Source organism: Salvelinus sp. IW2-2015, linkage group LG22 (assembly GCF_002910315.2).
Source record: "Salvelinus sp. IW2-2015 linkage group LG22, ASM291031v2, whole genome shotgun sequence".
NCBI classification, from domain to species: domain Eukaryota; kingdom Metazoa; phylum Chordata; class Actinopteri; order Salmoniformes; family Salmonidae; genus Salvelinus; species Salvelinus sp. IW2-2015.
Window position 1 is genome coordinate 13,552,242 of NC_036862.1, and position 5,999 is coordinate 13,558,240.

Here is a 5,999-nt window from a genome sequence, read left to right on the forward strand (position 1 = left end):
TGAGGAGAGAGAGAGAGAGAAAGCCGAGAGGAGATCGAGAACGGGGTAGACGATGAGAGAAGAAGAGAGAGGAGAGAGAGAGAGAGAGAGGGAGGTGAAGAGAGAGAGAGAGAGGAGAGAGAGATAGAGAGGAGAGATGGTCGAGAGAGAGGAGGAGAGAGAGAAGATGGGAGAAGAGAGAGATGAGATGAGAGACGAGAGAGAGAGAGAGAAAAGAGAGGACGCAGAAGAGAGAAGAGTGGATGGGGGGAGTGAGAGAGAAAGAGAAAGAGGAGAGGGATGGGAGTAGGGAGCGGTGATGGAGAGGAGAGGAGAGAAAGAGAGGAGAGAAGGAGAGGGGAGGAGAGGGAGGGAGCGCTGAGAGGATGAGAGAGGGACGGAGAGAAAGTGGGGGGGGCTGTCTGACATGAACACATGGTCTGAATAGGTCATTAAGCCAAGGGAGGGAGATGTTGCCCTGGAGAGGGAGGAGGCAGAGAAGCTTGGAGAGGAGAGAGAAGGCTGGGGTTTGGATGGGAGAGATAGTTCATGGTGGTTTCTGTGATGACAGTGACAGCGCTGTTCCAACTGGCTTTGTGACAATGTACCAGGCTTTCCACAAAGACCTGTTCCCTCGGTCGAGAACACAATGACCCTGAGAGCCCGAACACTGAGCAGCAAGACACTCAGAAACTCTAACACACTCTCTCTCTCACTGTAAAAGTGGGTCAGGTTCCATGGCTGACTGGCAGTGTGTTTTTGAAGCAGTATGTACACAAAGTTAGTTGGTTTGAATGTTTATTCTACCAGGTTGAGTCCCAAATGGCATCCTATTTCTTATATAGTGCACTACTTTTGATCAGGGACCTCAGGGAATAGGGTGCCATTTCATTTGGGATAAAGGCCTAGTGAGTATAACTGTTGAACAGATACATACAACTTTAGGCCTGTACACACACTCACGTATCCAGTTTGTGAGGGCATTTATGTGTATACAGTGCCTGCTATTCAACCATTCTTTCACCAGGTGTTATTTACAGTACATTGTATCTGTATTGTGTTCCTGCTCTCTGGGTTTGATTGTGGACACATACAGTGTGTGTAGTTTCTGGGTGCAGTGTGTGTAGTTTCTGGGTGAAGTGTGTGAGCACCATCTGCAAGGGAGAATGTGGAGAGCAGAGAGCTAGTTAAGCAGATTACAGGCACAATGTGAGACCTACTGAGGGTAGCCTGGGGTGTAGACGTCTGTTCACACACACGACCTCTCTCTTTATCTTTCTCTGGCTCTCGTTATCTCTCTCACACTCTCTTTTTCTCTCTCTATCGCCTTCTTTATCTCTGTCTCTCACGTTGTCAGTCCAGCTTTAACATTATAGAGCAGCTGAAGGCCCTTGAAAGCATATCCATCTCAATACACTTGTCTATATACAGTATTACTCACCATGCACCAGGCAACGATGAGTAGGATTGAGTATCCCTATGTCAAGAATGTTATATTGAGAGGCTACCCACAAAACCAACATCTGATGCTTTTGCAATAGGAATACCTCAGGTTATACACAATGCATTGCTGCTACTGCAGAGTTTCAGGTTAGACTCAGTCTGGGCTTCCATGTAATCGGTCTTAACAACAATATAAGATATTTCCCATCCGTCCGCGCGTACACATACACACTCACTTAAAAACACACACTCGCACGCACACACACACAATTTTGTCCCAAACACACACACACCTCCAGTGTGGAGTCGTGTTCTGTCTCTCTGTCCCCTCAGACGGACAGTCCAGTCTGGCTCGGTGTGTTTGCTTAGAGATGCATGTCTAATGATGGAGGGCTAATGTAGTTCCATTTCCATACTGCACTCTACCAGACTGCACCTCCAGCACCACACCTGAATACCAAGCAGGAGAATAGAGGGGGGCACTGGGGGAAGAAGGGTAGGATGGCTGCTTACACTGGGTCTGCACTGTTCAGAGAGCAGCACTCTTGATGTCTCCCAAATGGCACCCTATTTCATATAAAGTCCACTACTTTTGACCAGGGCCCATACCGCTCTGGTGAAAAGAAGTGCACTATATAGGGAATATGCTGCCATTTGGGATGCATTCTCTATTTCAAATGTATAGTGTTTGTGTTGTGTTCCTCTGTGACCTGTCAGCCAGAGCCATTCCGAGGCTGGGGGACAACATGGAGGGATGCTGCAGGACAAAAAGAGAAAAAAGGAATCTGAAGAGATGTTTAAATGGGATATGTGATGAAGAGGATGGTTGAGGAGGGGGGATGTGTCCATGAGAGGAGGGTTGCTGATACTCAGCATGATGGACAAGGAGAAGCGTAAAATGAATGTAGAGAGAGTGAACACAGAGAGAGGGAGAGACAGAAGAGCAGAGCGAGAGAGGACAAGAAAGAGGATGAGAGGAAGGGAGTGAGAAAAACGGAGAGAGAGATGAGAAAGAAAGAGTAAAAATGAAAGAGAGTGGGGTAGTCCTGTCATGATGAGTGTGTTAATAGATATTCTCAGCACGGCCAGAGTGTTTCCATGGCGACCTGGTGAACATTTGGGAGAGTGATCTATCACAGATGGAACGGGAGAGAGAAGAAGAAAGGAAGGAGAGAGAGAAGAGAGGAAGGAGAGAGAGAAGAGAGGAAGGAGAGAGAGAAGAAGAAAGGAAGGAGAGAGAGAAGAGAGGAAGGAGAGAGAGAAGAAGAAAGGCTTCTGCTTTCTCTGCTCTTCTCTTCCTCATCTCTCCTAGTCCTTCTTCATTCCTCTCCTTCATCTCCTCTCTCTCTCTCTCTTCTTCTCTCTCTCCTTCCATTCTCTCTTCTCTCATCTCTTCTCTCTCTCATCTCTTCTCTCTCTTCATCTCCTCTCTCTCCTTCCCTCCTTCTTCTCGTCTCTCTCCTTCTGCTCTCTCTCTCTTCTTTTCTCTCTCTCTCTTCCTTTCTCTCTTCTTCATTCCTCTCTCTTTCATCTCTCTCTCTCTTTCTCTCTCTTCTCTTCCATCTCTCCTCTCTATCTCCCCTACTCGTCCTCTCTCTTTCTTATACTCTCTCTTCCTTCTTTCCCTCTTCTCTCTCTCTCTCTTCTACCTTCTCTCCTTCCTCTCCTCTCTCCCTTCTTCATCGTTCTTCTCTCTCCTCTCTTCTCTCTCTCCTTCATCTCCCTTCTCCTTCTCTCTTCTCTCTCTCTCTATCTCTCCTCTCTCTCCTTCCTCTCTCTCTCTCTCTTCCTCTCTCTCTCTCCTTCCTCTCTTCCTCTCTCACTCTCTCCTCTCTCTCTTCTCTCTCTTCTCTCGCTCCTCATCTCCTCTCTCTCCTTCTCTTCTCTTCCTTCTCTCCATCTCATCCTCTCTCTTCTTCCTCTCCTTCTCTCTCATCCTTTCTCTCCTCTCTTCTCTCTCTTTCCTCCTCTCTCTCCTTCTCCCTCTCTCCTTCCTCTCTCCTTCCTCTCCCTCATTCTCCTTCATCTCATTCCATCTCTCTCCTTCTCTCTTCTCTCTCTCTTCCTTCCTTTCTCTTTTCCTCTCTCTCTTCTCTCTTCTCCCTCGTCTCTGTCCCAGTGCCCTGAAGCCATGTCGCCGGGTCCTGCTGTCGGCGCGTGTCTCTCACTTATCCTGCCGGTTCTTCGCCTCGTCAACCTCCACCCTTCATCGCTCCTCTCTACTTGCGTACGCTCTCGTTCTCAGTCATGACTGAGCCAGAATGAAAGGAGAGCACAAGAAGGGAAGAGTACGCGATACGCCATGAGTAGATGGCATAACCGATAAGACGTGTCCAAAAGAGCGTTAGAGGGGGAAGTTGTTCTGGCAGGTAATCAGACTGGCATAGTCTTTCGTTATCATCTTTCTCTTTCAGATGGAAGGATGCAGAGTAAGCAGGCTCTTTTTATCGTATGAGTTAGGGGAGAGAGAAGATAGAGGTATGCGTAGAGAGAGGCAGATTGAATGGGGAGAGAGTGAGAATCCAAGAAGGAGGAGAGAGACGCGGAGATGAAGGAGTAGAGGAGGACAGAGATATGGAGAAAGTTCGAGAGAAGGAGTGAGTGATGAATGATATAAAGAGGAAAACTGAGTGTAGCGTGAAAAGGTCGTGGAAAAAGAGAGGGAAAAGAGGAAAACTTGGGAGCGCTGATGAAAGCCTCGGGAGGTAAGGGGAGAGAGGGATCGATGAAGGGAAGAGAGTGTGAGAAGAGGTAAGGAAGGAGAATAGAATGAAGGTGTTGTTGTTTTATTAGCCGAGAGGGGAACGTTCAGGATGCAGTAAAAATAAAGGAGAAGAGAGATTAGTCCCGAGAGCCGAGCCCGATTGAAGGGGGTTTGAAGAAGAGAAGCAGAGGAAAAATAGGCATCTAAGGTGAAAGAGAGAGGCTAGTTATTGAACTTATCTAATTCTCTCAGTATTGGTAAAGTATATATCTCATCATCAATCTTACCTCTCATCTGCTCCCTCCCTGTCTTCATCTTCTCTCCTCCTCTCTTCTCTTCCTTCCTCTCTCCTTCTCCTCCCTCGCTTCATTCTCTTCTCATCTTCGGTCTCTCTCTCCTCCTTCCTCCTTCTCGTTCTGTTCTTCTCGCCGTCTTCTCTCTTTTTCATGCTCTCCTCCCGTCGTTCATCCTTCCCCCTCCTATCCGTCCCCCGGCGATTTTGGACTTCCGACTACTCTTTACCTTGCTTGAAGAGAAGAGTAGTCGGCGGTACACTGATTTTATTCCTATAGAATATCTAACCACTTTTTTTTCCTCTCATTCTGTTTTCTGTAATGTTTGGGTCAAAGGGGGCTCTTCGGTCATCTACTTACACCTCTCTTCTATACACGTCCTTCCTTGGCTCCTCGGTACATTTTATGTCATTCTTTCTCTTTTTACTTTGTGTTGGTGAAAGGTTTTAAAAAAACACACTGGTAATTGCCTCATTTTGTAAATCCATCATATCATTCCTCTGGCCTTTCGTAAATCTGTAGTTCATATGATAAACTCTCCTCGCCCTTTGATACAACAGCAGAGTTTGAGAGGAAGTTTTTAATCCAATATATTTTGTACAAATTTTGGTTTAGTCGTCAAAATTTATAGTTGTTTTGAATTGATTGAATCTGCTACTCTTGATTTTTTAGACCCCGAAGAGAAAAACAGGCGAAGGGTTAAGAAAAATAGCTCCTAGTTACAGATCTGTTTACCCGTTTCTGCATCTCCGACTACTTGTCTTGAAAAAGCAGAAGAGCAGTGGGAGATTTTATATAGAACATATTTTTCTGTAAAATGCTGTGGGGAAACGGGGTCAAAAGCAGTTGTTTTGTGAAAGTTTAAAAACCACTGGTAATGCATTTAGTAAACTGCTTAAGTAAGTTCATTGAATAACTTTCCCGCATTTGAACAAGAAGAAGTTAGAAGAGGAAGTTTTTAATTCCAATATATTTTTTGTGTCAAACTCTTACTTTGTTTAGTGGTATTCAGAAATTGATAGTTGTTTTGAATTGATGATCTGCTAATTCTGATTTTTACAGAAGCCAGAAAAACAGGGGTTAAAAAATATAGAATTATCTGTACATGGTTGGAGCCTGCTATACCCCGATTCCGTCAGGTTCTCTCATCACCCGCTCCCTCCGATTTGAATCTCTCCGACTCTTGCTCTGAAAGAACGCCAGAAGAGTAGTCGTTGAGGGAGATTTTATATATGAAACATCCCTTTTTGTCTGTAAATGTTTTGGGCAACGTCATCGGGAATCGGGGTTACAAACGGGCCATGTTGTTTGTGACAAGTTTTACACAAATCCCACTGGTAATGTCTCGCCGCTTTTAGTAACACTGCTGTACTTGCTATAGTTCTCATCATAAAACTGGAATAACCTTCTTCTTCCTCCGCATTTGACAGCAGAGAAGTTAGAGTCATCTACCGTTCTTTAAATACATATATTAGGTTCTTTCTCTCCTTTTCTTTTCTTTTCTCCTCCTGTCTCTTCCTCTCTCTCTTCTCTCCTATTTCTCTTTTTCTTTTTTTCTCTCTCTACTATTTCCGCTCTCG

The 5,999-nt window shown here is 45.4% G+C and overlaps 1 pseudogene; it reads right to left on the reverse strand.

Annotated features, from left to right (window-relative positions):
- Positions 1-5,999, reverse strand: part of LOC111949967 (sodium/calcium exchanger 2-like) — a 123,054-nt pseudogene that overhangs the window by 39,965 nt on the left and 77,090 nt on the right.